A 19,132-nucleotide genomic window follows, 5' to 3' on the forward strand; every position below is an offset into this window, starting at 1 on the left:
ATCCCCTCCACTCCTCCCAGGACCTCCTGCTCTCTAGCTCCCTTGTTACCTCCTCTCATAATCTCCTTCAGCACTTCTTCAGAGCCTCTCCCATCCTCTGGAATTATCTGCCTCGGTATATTCGATCAGCCCCTAACCTGTCCACCTTTAGGAGATCCCTGAAAACTCACTTAGTAAGGGAAGCCTACCCCACACACACCTAACAAGCCCATCAAATCATTCCTCGCATCTATTACCTTTTGTACCACCACCCCCTCCCTTTAGAACGTAAGCTCTACTAGCAGGGCCCTCCTGTCCCTTCTGTATTAAGCTGTACTGCAATTGCGCTGTCCCCCCTCTACATTGTAAAGCTCTGCGTAAAATGTTGGGGCTATATAAAACCGTGAATAATAATAATAATAATAATAATAATAATAATAATAATAATAATCTCCCTTACAGCGTCATGAATGGTAGCAAGTTCCTACTATTGCCCAGCGAAGGAACCCTTCAGGCAGGCATAGACCTACTTAAAATGTTTACATTTTTTTCCCCCTTATTTAAGGTTATAGCTCCCGGGGAAGTTGGACCCCCAAAGAGGTATTTAGATATGTTTCTTTCCCCCCCAATAAGGCTGGTCCCGATATAAGGGACTTGATAATCTGCAATTTTGCAGGTGGGTGGAGAGGTCCGGGTATGGGGTTTTGACACCTATACGGATCAATCTTCCTGTTAGTTGGTACAGTCAGGTCCATAAATATTGTGACATTCACACAAGTCTAATCCTTTTGGCTGTATACACCATCACAATGGATCTGAAATGAAACGAACAAGATGTGCTTTAACTGAAGACTTTCAGCTTTAATTTGAGGGTATTTATACCCAAATCAGGTGAACGGTGTAGGAATTACAAGTTTGTATATGTGCCTCCCACTTTTTAAAGGGACCAAAAGTAATGGGACAATTGGCTGCTCAGCTGCTCCATGGCCAGGTGTGTTATTCCCTCATTATCCCATTTACAAGGAGCAGATAAAAAGGTCCAGAGTTCATTTCAAGTGTGCCATTTGCATTTGGAATCTGTTGCTGTCAACTCTCAATATGAGATCCAAAGAGCTGTCACCATCAGTGAAGCAAGCCATCATTAGGCTGAAAAAAAAAAAAAAAAAAACACAAACCCATCAGAGATATAGCAAAAACATTAGGTGAGGCCAAATCAGCTGTTCGGTGCGTTCTTTCTTTTTAAGGATGTTCCAGTGAGCTCAGCAACACCAAAAGACCCGGAAGACCATGGAAAACAACTGTGGTGGATGACCGAAGAATTCTTTCCCTGGTGAAGAAAACACCCTTCACAACAGCTGGCCAGTTCAAGAACACTCGCCAGGAGGTAGGTGTATGTGTGTCAAAGTCAACAATCAAGAGAAGACTTCAACAGACTGAATACAGAGAGTTCACCACAAGATGTAAACCATTGGTGAGCCTCAAAAAACAGGAAGGCCAGATTAGAGTTTGCCAAACATCTAAAAAAGCCTTCACAGTTCTGGAACAACATCCTATAGAGAGATGAGACCAAGATCAACTTGTACCAGAGTGATGGGAAGAGAAGAGTATGGAGAAGGAAAGGAACTGCTCATGATCAAAAGAATACCACCTCATCAGTGAAGCATGGTGGTAGTGTCATGGCGTGGGAATGTATGGATGCCAATGGAACTGGTTCTCTTGTATTTATTGATGATGTGACTGCTGAAAAAAGCAGCAGGATGAAGTCTGAAGTGTCTCGGGCAATATTATCTGCTCATATTCAGCAAAATGCTTCAAAACTCATTGGACGGCGCAGGAGACGCACTTCATGACAGGGTCTGGCCCCAGTTTACCCCTATACCCTTTTAATCAATGGTTCCAATGCAACATCTACTATTGTAAGGGCAAGGGGGGTGACAATAGCTTTTAGAAAGTCATGCCCACTGCTTCTTATGTCCTTGCAATTGGACCCAGAGAGGTACTTTCTTTTTATTAAAGGCATGTTGCATGGCCAGTATTAAACATTCGCCTCGATTTACGCACCCAATACATGTACGGTTAATTTCCTTACCAAAACCCTGAAAATTCAGGGATGGTTTCCTGATTTAGGAAGGAGATTTTAACCTTACATTAGATCCAAGTTTAGATACTTCAACGGGTTAAACCACTATCTTTTAGAGCTTTAAAATATGTAAAGCAACTTTTGTGCTCTCTCCACTTGGTGGACAGCTGGCAGGTAACGCATACCGGGGTAAAGGACTATAGCTACTATACCAAAACACATGGGTACATATTCTCATCATGATTTATTTTTTGTAGATCAATTTTATTTGAAGAACGTTCATCTTTGTACTATTGAATCCATAACTATCTCAGGCCATGCTCCGATAACTTTGACCTTTTTCCCCCGTCTCCGCAGGGCATATGGAACAGACCTGGCAGTTGAAAGTCACTATCAGATGATAAACTTGTAGTGGAGGCATTACGCCTTAAAATGGGAACATACTTTGAAGTTATTATACCCGGAGACGTGTTCGAACAAGCAGTTTGGGAAGCCCACAAGGCTGTGGTGAGAGGTGAACTGATATTACAGGGTTCTTGTATTAAAAAAGAAAAAACAGAAAAAGAGATAGCAGACCTACTGAGGGAAATTAGTGAGCTGGAGACTAAACATAAAACCCATCTCGACCCAACAATTAGAGACATTACGATGTAATCTCTCAATGACTGGACCGTAAAGTTGAAAAGTATAGATATTTCACACACCGCTAAAAAAGCAACAGGATTCTGGGTACGTCCATAATTTACTGCTTCATAATAAAAAGATAGTCAAAACTCAGTCTATAGCGGCAGAATTTCATAGATTCTACAAGACCTTATATAATATCCAGCTGCTGTCTTCGAGTGCCAGGGAGGGAAAGCGGGTGGATGAGATCCGAGATTACATCAAGGACTCGGCGCTGCCCAAGTTGCCCTTCGTGGTTATCGAAGAAATAGAACGCCCAATCACTATGGAAGAACTGGGCAGAGTAATGGCAGTTTTGCCAGCAGGCAAAAGTCCGGGACCGGGCGGTCTGATGAATGTATACTATAAGAAGTTTATTACTATATTAGCATCTTCATTATGTAGTTATTTAAATTCACTGAATGCCTCTAACCCTCTGCCTCCTGAAGCCCTGTTGGTACACATCAAAGTATTTCCTAAATCAGGGAAGGATCCGCAATATTGTGCCAATTATAGACCCATCTCCCTACTCAATTCCGAACACCAAACTTCTAGCTAAGATCTTAGCCCTTCGATTACAGGATCATATAGTGAAGTTAGTTCACCCAGACCAGACGGGCTTTATGACAGGCTGCGAAGCTAGAGACAATACCACTCGAGCTCTTCATATACTCCATTGGATTCAACATGGCCCTGATAAAACATTATCAATGGATGCCGAAAAGGCATTTGATAGGGTGAATTGGGTCTTTATGATTGATGTGGAGGGGGGTGGGCTTAGGTGATCGTATGATGGGCTGGGAGCTGGCACTATATGTGGATCCAAGAGCTAGGGTTAAGGTGAATGGTACACTTTCGAACTACTTTCATATACGTAACGGTACGAGGAAAGGGTGTCCGCTTTCTCCATTATTATTTGCTATGATACTGGAGCCCTTTCTTTGTAAAGTGAGAAGAAATATGGAGATAGTAGGGATACAAATTGGATCTGTCAAACAAAGTCAATGCATATGCTGATGACTTATTATATCTTTCCACCCCCCAGGCATCATTATCTGCTTTGATGCCTGAAGATAATAGATTTGGCAGATTACCTAACTTAAAAATAAACTTTGAGAAGTCTGCACTCTTGCCCAGCCATGTCCCTCCAGCTATGGTAACAATTTTGAAACACTATTATCCCTTTATTTGGAATACTGATTATTTTATTTGGGGGTGCACATCACGTCGGATCCAAAACTTTTATATGATCTTAATTATAGTTCTTTATTGGTAGGAATAACAGGGGACCTGCAGAAATGGAAGGGCCACTATTTAACGTGCTTTGGAAGGGTGAGTGCTCTTAAAATGAGTATTTTACCAAAAATAATCTATATCCTTCTCACAGTACCAATTAGACTCCCACAGACGTTTTTTAAAACGTTTACGGAAAGCTTTTGTGGCGTTTGTATGGAATGATAAACGGCCTGGGCTGGCTTATGACATCTTATGTAGAAGCAAATTCGAAGGGGGGAATGGGGTTACCAGAGTAGTTGTCTTGTATTACAAAGCTATGGCTTTAGTACACATTTTGAATTGGTGCCATGACTCCAATAAAAATGTGGGTCTCAGAAGACAACGGCAGGGAGGAATCTGGCAGGTGCCCCATGGATACCGACTTTATCCAGGGGCCTCTCAGACTGGACATCCCCTTTAACCCGGAATTCTTCATCTGTATGGAATAAATCAGGTAAAAATGCGCCTCGGATATCCCCTTTGGCTCCACTGGAGGGATACCCATGGTTTCCTCCTGGGGAGGAAGCGGGATTCTTAGGTGCATGGGGGATGGAGGGGGACATGACTTGTGGCAAATTTGCCCCACGGGGAATTCTATCCCCATTTTTCAAACTGGTGTCAGGCTTGGGGAATGCACACCTAGCCAGGTGGAGATATCAAATGACTTTTTTTTTTTTTTTTTTTTTTTTTTTTTTAATAACTTGAAACTCCTAAGGCCCTTAAACTCGTTTACTACATTTGAATCTTTATGTGTACATATACCAAACGATAAACATTTACTATCACAAATGTATAAATTGATTTTAAGTGGCCAAAATATCCCTTATTTGGTTAGAGAACAGGAAAGAACTAAATCAAATATTTACTTCCATACAAATTAAAAAAAATAAAATAAAATATCAACTCTCTACTTCTATAAGCTCCCATGTACAAGAAATGTCAAATTCCTGGCTAAGTGGTATCGGACCCAGTTAAGCTGGCACAGATGTACTCGACAGCTGATGCCTGCTGCTGGAGGGTAGTGTGGGCAGAAAGGCACATTTCTCCACCTATGGTGTAGATGTCCTAAAATTAAACCATTCTGGGAGACGATTGCCCCGTGGGTTAGAAGGTTGACTTTTGGTCCCATTGAATTTACTCCCTTATATTTTCTATTTCATGGGGCGGCAGTGTCTAATAAGTCTTACAAAAAAAAAGTATTACCCCGCATTTATTGAACGCAGCCAAAATTACTAATACCAAGGTTCTGGAAACAGGCTCTATGCCCTACTCTATTGGACTGGAAAAAGGAGGTCAATTTAATAATGGAAGCCAAACGATGGGTGTATGCAGCCAAAGACCAACAGGATAAGTTTAAAAATATATGGGCAGGCTGGGAATTTCCCTCCTCAGAGATCGAGAGAGTGAACAAAGCTTATGATTTAAAGTGGTTGTAAACCCTTTACCATTTTATACTACAGGCAAGCATATAATTAGGCTTACCTGTAGCTACACTGGATATCTCCTAAACCTGCACGGTTTAGGAGATATCCCTGTATTTGCCGACATCGGCACATGCGCACTTAAGCAAACTGAAGCAATGGCACGTATATGTGCCGTTGCTTCAGTTGTACTGTGCAGTTACTGGCGGCATGCGCGGGAGCGACATCACCCGGAAGTCACCCCCCCGGAGAAAAGTCGGCTGCCGGAGCAGTTAACGAGGATCGCTGCAGGGGCTTCGATCTCAGGTAATTTATAATGAGCTAATATGCTATACATACTAGCTCATTATGCCTTTGTCTTGCAGGTTTTTTCTTTTTTCTTGGTATTTTTTAAAAGGGATTACAACCACTTTAAATATGTATAAAATGCCAATTGTTTTCCATGTTCTCTGCATAAATGTTCCTTGAATTTGTCACATAGGGTATAAACATTCAAAGTCATCAACCTTTCTCTCTTCCCCCCCCCCCCCCTTTTTTTTTTTTAGGCTTTTTCCCTTCCTTTTTTGGTATATAAGTATGTGTTGAATTATTATCTCTGATATTACCCCCCCAAAAAGAGTCATAGGGGGTAGTTGGACGAGGGGTCTGAAGTAGAGTAGAGATGGTGCAGTATATATTTAAATGTGTTTGAGAGAGTGGGCACATATGGATTGGGGTAATTGTAGTGATAATGGTCACTTATATGGTGAGACAAAGCAATTGGTGTGATTGGGTAGGGAGGGAGAGAAGTGAAATAACTTTTATCATTCTCTCCTTGTTGTGGAGAAGGAACGATAGTTACAAGGCACTTGGTGGGAGTGTGGTCCTTAGAGGAGATAGAGATAGACATAACACACACACTTTGATTGTTACACTATTAAGTGCACAATAAATGTGTGGGTGGCAACTTAGCCCTTAGAGGCCTTTTATATATATTTTGAATTGCTACACTATTAACCACTTACTGACCAGGCCAATTCTGACATTTCTCTCCTATATGTAAAAATCATAATTTGTTTGCTAGAAAATTACATAGAACCCCCAAACATTATATATATGTTTTTTTTCTGCAGAAACCTTAGAGAACACAATGGCGGTCATTGCAACTTTTTATCTCGCATGGTATTTGGGCAGCAATTTTTCAAACGAGTTTTTTTTGGAAAAACCAGTTGCGTGCTAAAAAAAAAAAAAAAAAAAAAAAAAAAAAAAGAAGAAGTTTAGCCCAATTTTTTTGCATAATGTAAAAGATGACTTTACGCCGAGCAATTAGAGGTCGACCGATATGGTTTTTTCTCTGGCAGATGCCGATATTTAGAAATCGTGGCGGCGGATGGCCAATATATGATGCCGATTTTTTTGGGCCGATACGTTAAGCCGATTTTTTTTCCTGTTTTTTCCTTCATCTCATAAAATCTAACAATTAGACCCCTTTCACACTGGGGCGTTTTTCAGGCGCTTTTGGGCTAAATATAGCGCCTGTAAAAGTGAGGCGATGTGCTGGCAGGATGTAAAAAAAAAAAAAAAAAAAAAAAAGGGGGTCCTGAAGTAGCATCTTTGGAGCGGTGTATACCACTCCTCCACCACTCCTGCCCATTGAAATGAATGAACAAGCGATTCGTCAGCGACGCTACACGGGCTCATTTAACCCCTTCATCGGCCACTAGCTGGGTTATAAGTGCCCTGCTAGCGGCTGAATAGCGCCGCTAAAACTAGCAGCGCTTTACCATCAATGCCTGCCCGCTACAGTGCGAAATCAGCCTAAGGCCCCTTTCACACAAGCAGATCCGTTTTTACTCCTCCTCTTGCTCAGCGGGGATCGATCTCCACTGAGCCGGCGGATGACAAGTCCGCCCCTGCACTCTGTGGGGGGGGGGGCGGCAAATCGGATGATTACAGACCGCCTGTCCGTTTTCATACGATCCAATCCACCAGACGGATGGAAAAATGAGGTAGACTTGTCACTGCTGACATCCAACGCTCCATAGGAGGTGCATGGAGCGCTTGTTCAGATCCGCCTGAAAAAACTGACAGGCAAATCTGAACGGTCCGCATGTGTGAAAGGGGCCTTAAGTAATAAGTGATACAGAGAATTTCTTACATTTAAACATTTATTAAACAAAACAAACCTCCAAATGAGTTCACCTGTATGTATAACTTAGAAAAAAAAAAAAAAAAAATCGCAATAAGTGTTTATTGGATTGGTTTGCGCAAAAGTTATCGAGTTTACAAAATAGGGGATAGTTTTATGGCATTTTTAATTACTATTTTTTTTTTTTTTTTTTTTTTTTTTTACTAGTAATGGCGGCGATCAGCGATTTTTATTGTGACTGCGACATTATGGCAGACATGTCGGACATTTTTGGGACCATTGTCATTTATACAGCGATCAGTGCTATAAAAAAATGCACCGATTCCTGTGTAAATGACACTGAAAGTGAAGGGGTTAACCACTAGGGGGCAGGGAGGGGTTAAGTCAGTACTGGGGAGTGATTACTAACTTTAGGGGGGGGATGGGCTAGCTGTGACACTACACTGATCTCTGCTCCCGATGACAGGGAGCAGAAAATCAGTGACACTCACTAGGCAGAACGGGGAGATGCTGTTTACAACACCATCTCCCCGTTCGTCCTCTCTGTGAGGCGATCGCAGGTATCCCCGCGGCGATCAAGTCCGCGGGACCCGCGACCCGTCTCACTGAGCTCCCGGCAGGCGTGCACGCAATGGCCTGGTGGGAAATTCAAATGGACGTACTTGTAAGCCCATTTGCCCAGCCATGCCATTCTTCCGACGTACATTGGCGTGCGCCAGTCGGGAAGGGGTTAAAGAAAAAAAATTTGTTTTTATTGTTAATTTTACTTTACATTTTTTAGTTTGACACTTAACTTTTGACTCCGGTAAAGACTCACCAATTCCTCGCTGGGTGCACTGTCACTTAGGAGTCGGCGTGGACTCCCTTCTTATTTAATAGAACACAATCCCACTTTCTTTACTGAATTAGGGATGTAATGACTGATTGTCAAACTGGGAGATATTAGGAACCTGAAAAGGGAGGTTGGGTTCCTTAAATATGGGGGGTTGGAGGGAATTCAACCTTTTGTAATAGATTGCATGTTGGGGGAAAGGTTTTTGTTTTCTTTCCCCTCCTTTTTTCTCTTTCTTGAACAGAATGTCTTGAGATGCGTATATAGTGCTTTTTGATGTTATGTAAAAAAAGTCATACAATGGACACATGATTTTATCCTAATGTGATTGTCAAGCTGAATCTTAATAAAATAAAATCTAAATATAAAAGTAAGTTCTCATGTGTACTGCTGTTGGTAAACGCACGTTTAGGAGCAGTTTGGAGTTTTTTTTTTCCAGCTGCCCCTGAACTCTCCTCTACGTTATCTTATCTGTCCATTTACACAAGGTCGTTTAGTTGTTTCTAAGCAGTTGAGTTTAGAAGCATTTTTTGGAACGTAAAACAATGCGTTCAGAAGCTGAGTTTAGAGGCATTTCCAGCGCCAAACGATTCTAAAACACACTAAGTCGCATTTAGTCGAGTTTCGTTTACAGGCATTTTTCATTTTTGGACAGTTTTTGAAAAACGGACATTTTAAATGTGGGTTACTATCTGGCAAGTTAAATCGTTCAGGAGAGGTTGTAAAAACGTCCCGTGTACATGAAGCCTAAGTCTAAGTATGCCTACGGGGTGTGTGTGTGTGTGTGTGTGTGTGTGTGATAACGTGTTAAAAAAAAAAAACCACACAAACACACCCACACCATTTAGTTTCTTCATTTCCCAAGATATTAAAACTAAAACAAACAAAAAAAAACAAAAAAACAAAACAAAAAACTTCAAAAAACCTGTCTCTTACTAAATAACTCAGACTGTCTACTTTCCAAAAAGAGGTCATTTTGGGGGTACTTGTACTGTCTTAGTGCCTCAGGAAATGTCATAGGAAGTCATAAAAAAGACCAGTTACACTTACCGGTAACGGTGTTTCTGGGAAGTCTTCCAGGACGGCACCCTGAGAGATGACTGGTCCTCCTGACAGGAAACACAATCAAGAAAGAGGTTAAAAACCCCGCCCCTCCCTGCACTCAGTTGTGCAAAAGTATTGACCCACACCAGTGCATGAAAGTGAAACAAAAACATCTCCAATGTACCACTCTATAATAATACAAACCGGGTGGGAAGTAGGCCTGCCGTCCTGGAAGACTTCCCAGAAACACCGTTACCGGTAAGTGTAACTGGTCATTTTCTCAAGTCGTCTTCCAGGACGGCACCCTGAGAGAAGAGCAAGTAGCTCAGGCCTACCTTAGGACGGGACCCCCGCTTGCAGGACCTTTCTGCCGAAGGCCAGATCCTGGGGTGACAAAAGTTCCACTCTGTAATGTTTCAGGAATGTGTTCTGGCTTGACCACGTTGCTGCCTTACAGATTTGATCTACCGATGCTCCGGCTCTTTCTGCCCAAGAGGTTGCCAGAGACCTTGTAGAGTGAGCTTTAAGATTAGTTGGAGCCGTCTGACCTGAATGCTCATAAGCTATGGCAATAGCCTGTCTAATCCATCTAGCAATGGTCGTTCTAGAGGCCTGTTCGCCTCTTTGAACTCCACAAAAACTAACCAACAGATGTTGAGATCTCTTTAACCTTTTCTAGGTAGAGTAACAGACATCTCCTGACATCCAACGTATGGAAGGCCCTTTCCTTCTCGTTCTGTGGATTGAGACAGAAGGAGGGTAAAATAATCTCCTGTGACCTATGGAAGCGTGAAGCCACCCTAGGAAGGTACAAAGGGTCCTGCCTGAGAATAATTCGTCTGCTAACAGGCGGAAAAAAGGCTCCTTCATAGAAAGAGCATGCAAATCGCCCACCCTTCTGGCTGTAGTAACAGCCAGAAGGAAGGCGGTTTTAAAGGAAATCAGTCTGACTGAAGATTGAGCCAACAGCTCAAAAGGTGCCCTGGTCAGGGCTTCCAAGACTAAAGATAAATCCCACAGTGGAAATTCCTTTATTTGCACCGGGGAAAGTCTCTCTCTAGCCGACAAGAATCTCTTAATTAAAGGATCTAGAGCTAATCTAACATCCAGAAAACTAGACAAGGCCGCCACCTGAACCTTCAGAGTCTTGGTGGCTAAACCTCGGTCTACTCCCTCTTGTAGGAAGTCTAAAATAACTGGAATTTCCTTCTGGGGAACTTTTCTCGCTTCACACCAACGGGAAAAAGCCCCCCAGACCCTAGCATAAATGCATCTAGTTACCGGCTTTCTACTCAGTAATAGGGTGTCAATCACCTTCTCTGAACACCCCTTGTTGCGCAGGCACTCCCTTTCAACAGCCAAGCTGTCAACCTGAAGAAACCGGGGTTCGGATGGTAAAGAGGGCCTTAAAGTAGAAGATCCTGACGTTCTGGAAGCTGAACCGGAAGGCAACACCGCCCAGTTCCACAACGTGGGAAACGAGGACCTTTTTGGCCACCAGGGGGCAATCAAAATCAAATTGCCCCTGGCCCGACTCAGTCTTTGAAGGATTCTTGGAATCAGAGGTAAGGGAGGAAACGCATAAGCCAGACTGAAATCCCATTCCTGAGCCAATGCGTTCACCCCCTCGGACCCTCGTTCCCTGCAGAGGGAAAAGTATCTCTTGACTCTCCTGTTTTCCCTGCAGGCAAAGAGATCTATCTCCGGTGTACCCAGCTGCTGACAGATCATGGTGAAAATTTCAGGGTTTAGCTCCCATTCTCCCTGTTGTACTGTGACGACTGAGGAAGTCTGCCTTTATGTTGAAAACTCCCCTTATGTGTACCGCAGAAATGGACGGTATTCTTTGTTCCGCCCAATCTAGAATCTCCTGCGTCAAACTCATTAGGGAAAGCGACCGTGTACCCCCCTGACGGTTCAGAAAGGCCACTGTCGTGGAATTGTCGGAGAGGATCTGAACTTCCTTCCCCTTGATCCTGCTCTCGAAGGCTATTAGAGCCTCCCTGACAGCTAACAATTCCCGGAAATTGGAATACGCAGTTCTGTCGTGTGTCCCACACACCCTGAGCTTGCAGTTCCTCTAGATGGGCCCCCCATCCCCACGAGCTCGCATCGGTAGTTATTTTGACCGGCTGGAGCTTGAACCAGAGATGGCCTGCCCCCAACCTTTGGGGGTTGAGCCACCAAAGTAAGGAATTTCTTATCCTTAGAGGGATGGTCACCAGAGTATCTAGGGATTCCTTCTTTCCATCCCATGAGGATAGAAGGAAGTTTTGCAGGGGTCTTGAATGGAGCTGGGCCCAAGGTACAGCCGGGATACATGAGGTCATGAGACCTAGAATCCTCATGATCACTCTTCTGGAGACTACCTTCTGGTGCCGGATTGAAGACACTGAAGCAATCAGTGCTTCTAGCTTCTCCTGCGGAAGGATCAGTTTCTGCCCTACCGAGTCCACCCACAGACCCAGGTAGAGTTTGGTCTGAGAAGGAATCAGAGAGGATTTCTCCTGACTTATCAACCATCCCAGGGACTCCAAAGTGGATATTACCCTGTCCAGATCCTGGAGAAGGGATTCCCTGGAAAGGTTGTAGACCAACAGGTCGTCTAAATATGGTATCAGGGAGATCCCCTGAAGGTGCAGGTAGGAGATGACCTCGGCAAGGATCTTTGTAAATACCCTTGGACTGGCCCCCAGTCCGAATGGTAGGGCCTGGAACTGCCAGTGCTGTGTACCCAGACCCGTGCGGATAGCAAAGCGAAGGAATACCTGGTGCTGCGGTAGAATGGGAATATGCAGATATGCATCCTTCAGGTCTATGGTAGCCATGAAGACCTCTTTTAAACAGAAGTTTTCTGACCGTATAGACCGATTCCATGCGAAATCTTTTGTATCGCAGGAAGGCATTTAATTTCTTTGGATTCAGGATTAACCTGAATTTCCCGGACGGTTTTGGAACAACAAAGACGTGGGAATAAAAACCCTTTCCTTGCTGATCCGCCGGAACTGGGAGAATGACTCTCTGACTCGCCAACTGCTCGATATTTTCCATGAGTCCTATGGCTTTTGGCTTTTCTCTGGGTAAAAAGGTCAGTAGAAATGTCTGTGGAGGCCTGGAAGCAAACTCTAGCCCGTAGCCCTCTCTTATCCACTGAAGGACCAGAGGGCTCTGGGCTACCTGCTCCCACTGTGGGATAAATTGTGCCAGCCTCCCTCCCACCTTGGTGCTGGCGTCACTTAGGAACCCTGTCTGCGACCTTAGGGCCGGAGAAAAGGAGAGCTCCTTTCTGTTTGGCTTTACCAACACCCCACTTCTTTCCTTCCTTCCTTACGGTCTTTAAACCGGTTGTTGACCTGGGGGCCTCGAAAAAATTTTTTGGCCTTTTTAGGTTTAACCGGAAATTTTTCCTTTCTCCGTAGATCTGGAGAGGGTCTGGTCCAACCCTGTACCAAGCAGGAGAGATCCTTCAAAAGGAAGACCGCATAACCTAGTCTTAGAGGTATGATCCCCATCCCAGGTCTTAACCCATATGGCTCTTCTGGCAGAATTGAGAAGCGCTGCTGTCTTAGCTGAAGTCCGCACCGACTCCACTGCCGCATCCGCAAGAAAGGCTACCGCCTTACCAATTACTTCCAAGGAATCCAAAAGATCTTTGGACTTGGAAGAACTCGCCACATGATCAATCAGCTTATTCAGCCACATGTTAGTATTCCTGGCTATACAAGCTGAAGCTAAAGCCGGACTTAAAGTAGCCGCATTGGCCTCCCAGGCCCTGCGTAAAAGGGTCTCTGACCTACGGTCCATTTGGTCCCGGATGTTACCTGTGTCTTCAAAAGACAGGTCAGATTGTTTAGACACCTGGGCCAGAGATGCATCTAGTTTGGGAAGTTTAAAAAACTTCTCCGGCTCCTCTTCCTTAAACGGACACCTGCGTTTCCAGGTTTTAAACTTCTGAAGTTTATTTTCTGGCTCCTTCCATTCTCTTAAAACAATGTCTTTCAGAGACTGGTGGATAGGTAACACTTTAGACTGAGCCTTAGACAACCCCTGATACAACCTATCCTGTACAGAAGTCTATGCCTCTGGCTCCTGGATCTCCTCAGAAGCATAAATAGCCCCTAGGAGGCCCTCCATATCATCTGTTGAGAAGATATGTCTGCCTGGCCTGGAGTGTTCCTCTTCCTCCTGGCTATCTTCTGCCTCTTCCCCCTCTTCAAGGAGACTCCGGCAGGGACCTTCCACTTCCTCCGCCTCCTCCTCCGAATCCTGAGAAGATGGTGGTTTCTGCGGAGCAGTGCTCACCTGTCTCACATTAGAAAAAGCACTTTCCTGAGAGGATGAGCCTTCTCTGCTATCCTGCCTAGCATTAAGGCTAGCCTGGAAGGCTTTAAGTGTGGACAGCATCTCAGATTGTACAGAGAGAAAATCTCTCATAACCTCTGAAGTCTCCTTCCCTGATAATTTATGAATGCATTTATAACAGAACGGCTTGGTGTGCTCGGCAGCTAGTTTATCATTGCAGCACCCACACCTCTTGGAACGGGAAGGATTTTTGGGTCTCGGTCTACTGGCAACACTCTGGGTTTCTGTGCCTGCAAAAACAAGAAGCCCATTTAGCTGGTAATACTTAAACAGAGATCTCTTATGAGGGAAAAGCTAGAGAGGCACCCCCTCCCTTATCACCTCCAGCTTGATAGACTCACCCCCAGTGGCCTCCACAACGGCTGTAAACTCCTCCTGCTCCATTGCAGTGAGTGAGTAGTGGACGCCTGCTCCTTGCCTGATGCTGCCGCCCGAAAATAACCCCCTCTTAAGTGCTGGTACCTGTGGTTCAAGCCGGCTGCTGGCTCCTCATGGCGTTCCGAACGCCGCCGCCATCTTGCCGAGGCCGCTTCCTCCTCTGTGGGCGGCGCGCTCTAGTGACCGGGCCGCCGTGACATCATTTCCTCCCAGAAATGACCACCGCAAAATAGCGCCAATCCAACACACAGCCACCGGCGCTGAGGCGGCCAGGAGACCTAGCATAGAGCTGCAAAGCAGAAAACAGGCAGAATGTGGCAATCCTCTCTAAAAACCATGAGGTAAGAAGAGGTGGGAGCAGGAACATGGTCCCTGGAGTTCTGGAGACTCACAGTGCCCAGGGTCCTCCAGTTCTCAAGGGGAGCTCTTCATTGCCCCCCTGAGAAAATTAGGGGAAACAAACCCCCCGGGAAGGGCAAGCCCTACCAGGCCCAAAGGTTTTCCAAAAACCTGCAGTCTGGCGCCCAGGGGGAGACTTCCAGCCCACGGCCTTCAGTCTATTAGAAAAAAAAAAAACAAACAAACTGTTTCGCTGTGGGGAAACACAATCAAAAACTGAGGAGTGCAGGGAGGGGCGCGGTTTTTAACCTCTTTCTTGATTGTGTTTCCTGTCAGGAGGACCAGTCATCTCTCAGGGTGCCGTCCTGGAAGACGACTTGAGAAATAAGGACTAATCAATTTTCAAATACATACTGTAAATCATAGACTCTAACCTTTAGGCTCCATGCACACTAGTGTGTTTTTTTTTTTAAAACAAAAAAAAACAAACACCCCACCCACACACACACAAAACGCTATTAGGAGCATTTCTGCTGAAAAAAAAAAAAAATGCTCCTAATAGCTCCAGGAAACTCTACAAAATGTTTTTTTTTTCTGCTCCTAGACGCTGAAGCTCAAAAAAAACACTAACGGTCTAAAGTAGTGTGCATGGACACATAGGATAACACTATTTAGCTTCTAGGAGCAGAGAAATTAAAGTTACTTACTGGTAAGGTCTTTTCCAAGAGTCCTTCAGGACAGCCACCTATGAGAGACCTCGGCTCCTCCCTTCTGAAGAAACACGGCCCAGCCCAGATTTAAAAAGGCATGCTTCCCCGACGGCTCCCCAGTTCTTCCAGAGCAACTCCGGCCAGCTGGGGAGACACAAGAACACATCATACACCATAAATTACTCTTTGATGGTTCTTGAGTCAGGAACCCACAAGGAAAACAACCAGGGTGGGTACACGGTGCTGTCCTGAAAGACTCTTGGGGGGGGGGGGGGGGGGGGGAGACAGCCACCTATGGAGAGGATAAGTGAGCACTTACCCTTAGGATGGGACTATGGCTTGCAGGACCCTGTGTCCAAAGAGCCTGATCCCTTTGCTGACAACCAGTTCAACCTGTAGTGTCAGGCAAAAAAGGTGGGAGAGCTGAACCACGTTGCCGCTGCACAGATGTGGTAAGGAGTATTATCAGCCTCTCCGAGATCCCCCCAACAACTAGGCTTGTCCAATTGTTAGCTTATGCCATCTTGCCCAGGTACTGCTCGAGATTTTAACCCTTACTTTAGTACCTGCAAAAGAACCAGGAAGAAATCCACTTATCGATACATGAATCAAAAGTTCAAAAGGGAAGTCCCATGAGGGCCTGCAATAAGTAAAACTAGGTCCTACTTGGCAAACCGCAGACCTAAAACCGGTCCAGCTGCTCTAACGCTTCCAACACTCAGGTAAATGGAGCATAAAATATAACCTTGATAGATATCTCATAGCCGCCTCGTAGTAGCTCAACCACCAGGTTCCAAGAGCCCTCACAGAAATACAAGGAGAATGACCGGAGTGTTCTCTGCCTGCCGGCAAGACTGCGGGCGGGCCATATGAGGGTTAGGGCATCGCACCTGGGGAAACGCCACTCTAAGCGACAGCATCTACCCAAGAGTGCCATCCCTTTACCGGTTCAGGGAGAGGAATCGGGAAGCCTACAGCACCTGGTATTCCCAGGCGGTCTCCCATCCGGGTACTAACCAGGCCCGACCCTGCTTAGCCTCCAAAATCAGATGAGATTGGGTGCATTTGGGGTGATGTGGCCATAGGCTCTTCACACTCTCTCGAAGCGGAAAAAAGAAAGGGTCCTTCTATGATGCTCCCCCAGAAAGACCTTCCTTCTGTGTCCGCCCAGAGAGGAAGTTTTAAGGGAGGAAACCAGAGTATCCAAATGAAACCCAACCTGATCTGAAGTCAGACACTCCATCAATTAGGCCACGCCTTCTCCTGCCCCTTGCAGACCTGGCCTGTCACACAGGCAACAGCTGGATGCTTCGCAGCAGCCTCCTGGTCTTATCTATCCTTTGGATCTTCTCAAGGAGGAAGAAATAGATTCATGACTCAGGAATAAGACCTGCTGGAGAAAAAAAAAAAAAAAAACCTCTGCCTCCGCCCTGACCTTAGCAAAGATCAGGAGAGGAGGTAAGACCAATGGAAGTGCCCGCAACTGCAATAGGATGTCTCCGCTCAGTTTAGCCTTAAAGAGGCTTGCCAAAAACACAAGGAGCCAACATAATGATAATATCGTATGTCTACAGGAAGTCTCCCATGGCTACGCTGGTCATCAGTGTACCTAACCTGCGAGGGGTGGCTCCTTGACCAATGAAGGTCAACATGTGGATCTTAACTCATGCCCGTCAGGAAGTCCCTGCACTGGCCCCGATTTGAGCAACTTCCCCACTAGGCACTAATCAGGTCCGACCCTGGTTATCTTCCGCAATTTAGACGAGATTGGGTGCATTCAGGGTAATTTGGCCATAGGCCAGAATTCCTTACGAGAAAAAAAAAAAAAAAAAAAAAACCACCACACACAACAAAAACAACAACACAAGTCCCTGTGGGATCTGTGTAGGTCACTACTATTCAAGAATTGCCTCAGGCCCAGAACCAAACAGGTCCCCTGTGGGAGGGATAGTGCACAGCCTTGGATATGCTGTGTCGCTCACACCTTGGGGGGCTGTCCACCAACTATAAATGCCAGGGTAGGCCTTAATTTCCCTCTGATGGGGAAAAAAAAAAAAAAAATGAATTAGAAAGAGGGAGTCTGGTGGGAGCAGAGGGTTCTAAACCAAAGCACTTGGACAGGAACACCCTCTCCTACTGCTCTGTCTTCGGTGGTGGAGCAAGAGTTTTTTCTTGTCCTCCTGGATCCCAAAAGTGGCAAGGATTGCTTGAAAAATCCACCACCTCCTCCAGGGAAGTTTTGTAATGAGGCCTACTGGATTCACCATCCAGGCCTTCTCCCCCTTCTAAACTAAAGTGTTGTAGAAACCTGTGTATCTTACCAGGGTCTGGTCACTTGAAGGCCTTTAACCCTCTGAATGCCACCATCCTCTGTGGTGCCTCCCCTCCAGGTACCAACCAGGCCCAACCTTGTTTAGTTCCCTATATCGGGTGCGTACCGGGTGAAGTGGTCATCGGGCACAATCCGGCTGGCAACCCAGTAACTTCAAAAACTAGTGAACATGCAGGGTGCTAGCCTGGTTGGGATTTCAAATCATGACGTTAGCCTTGCGGTTCATGAGTGTATGCCCTTGAGCCTATGTACTAAGTGTATCAAATGGCAGCATGTCAAGATACCCACACAAACACAGGAAGAACCCAAACATTGATGCAAGTACTGGAATGTTGGGGGATCTCTCTCCTCCCCCCCCCCCCCTTTACCAGCCAGACCCGTATGGACCCCCCCCCCCCCCCCAGGAGAGCACATACAACCCCTGGCAAAAAATGATGGAGTCACCAGTCCCTGAGGATGTTCCTTCAGTTGTTTATTGGACGGACATGAAGCATGGCTCCAACACCAGAGATGTCAATTGAAAAAAAAGGAGAGGATTATCAAACTCCTTAAAGAGGGTAAATCATCACGCGGTGTTGCACAAGATGTTGGTTGTTCACAGTCGGCTGTGTCTAAAACATGGACCAAAAACAAACAACATGGGAAGGTGGTTAAAGGCAAGCATACTGGTAGACCAAGGAAGACATCAAAGCGTCAAGACAGAAAACTTAAAGCAATATGCCTTGAAAACAGAAAATGTACAACAAAACAAATGAGGAACAAATGGGATTAAAACTGGAGTCAACATCTGTGACTGAACTTTAAGAAACCGCCTAAAGGAAATGGGATTTACATACAGAAAAGCTAAAAGAAAGCCATCTCTAACACTTAAACACAAAAAAAAAAAAAAAACCACACACACACACACACACACACACACACGGTTACAGTGGGCTAAGGAAGGGCAATCGTGGACTATGGATGATTGGATGAAAGTCATATTCAGTGATGAATCTCGAATCTGCATTGGGCAAGGTGATGATGCTGGAACTTTTGTTTGGTGCCGTTCCAATGAGATTTATGCAGACGACTGTCTGAAGAAAACATGCAAATTTCCACAGTCAATTATGATGGGGCTGCATGTCAGGTAAAGGCACTGGGGAGATGGCTGTCATTAAGTCCTCATGCACACGGACGTTTTTACAGCTGCTTTTTTTGAGCTTTTTTTGCAGCTTAAAAAGGCCTGTCTATGTTAGTCTATAGCTTCATGCCCACCTAGGCGTTTTTGAGCTGCAAGTGGCATAGGCGTTTTTAAGCTGTAAAAAAAACCCAGGACCAGTGGGTTCTGGGAGACGTTTTTCAGCTGTAAAAACGCTCTAACGCTGAAAAACGCTCAAAAAAGCTCAAAAACGTCATTCACCAAAGTTTTTTAGCGTTTTTGATCCATTGAAAAAAAAAAAAAAAAAAAAAAAAAAAAACGCTCAAAAACGCTATTGCAAAAACGCTGAAAAAAGTTAAAAAAAAAAAAAATCACTGCAAAGATACTGGCGTTTTCGTAACGTTTTTTTAACAGCCTGTGTGCATGAAGGCTAAATCTTCAATAAATGCCC

The 19,132-nt window shown here is 45.0% G+C and overlaps 1 protein-coding gene and 1 pseudogene across 1 annotated transcript in view; both read right to left on the minus strand.

Moving 5' to 3' along the window:
• CYSTM1 (cysteine rich transmembrane module containing 1) overlaps positions 1 to 19,132 on the minus strand; it is a 114,135-nt gene that overhangs the window by 86,740 nt on the left and 8,263 nt on the right. The gene's annotated exons all lie outside the window — the stretch shown is intronic.
• On the minus strand, positions 16,180 to 16,298 carry LOC141135448 (5S ribosomal RNA; annotated as a pseudogene).

Source organism: Aquarana catesbeiana, linkage group LG03 (genome assembly GCF_042186555.1).
Source record: "Aquarana catesbeiana isolate 2022-GZ linkage group LG03, ASM4218655v1, whole genome shotgun sequence".
NCBI lineage: Eukaryota > Metazoa > Chordata > Amphibia > Anura > Ranidae > Aquarana > Aquarana catesbeiana.